Below are 279 nucleotides of genomic sequence, written 5' to 3'. Positions count from 1 at the left end.
CTGCTGTCGGTCCAGCCACCCAGCAAGCCTGGGTGCTGACGCCCCGTTCCTCCTGCTTTGCAGCACTGTGAAGACATGTGCTTCGGCTCACTTTTTCTAAATGCATAGTAACTTGTTTAATCAACTTCCCTTGTATTTTGACTATTGGGCCAGGAGTTCACCCTTCCAAGTACTCTGACTTCCTTGTAAAAATCTCAGGAGCAGGAGCCTGGGCACGCGCGCACGCGCGTGCGCGCGCACACACACACACACACACACACACACACACACACACACACA

The sequence above is a fragment of the Psammomys obesus genome, unplaced genomic scaffold (genome assembly GCF_907164565.1).
Source record: "Psammomys obesus unplaced genomic scaffold, mPsaObe1.curated_primary_1811, whole genome shotgun sequence".
Lineage (NCBI taxonomy): Eukaryota > Metazoa > Chordata > Mammalia > Rodentia > Muridae > Psammomys > Psammomys obesus.
The sequence above is the reverse complement of the archived record's forward strand: the minus strand, read 5'-3'. Positions refer to the sequence as shown.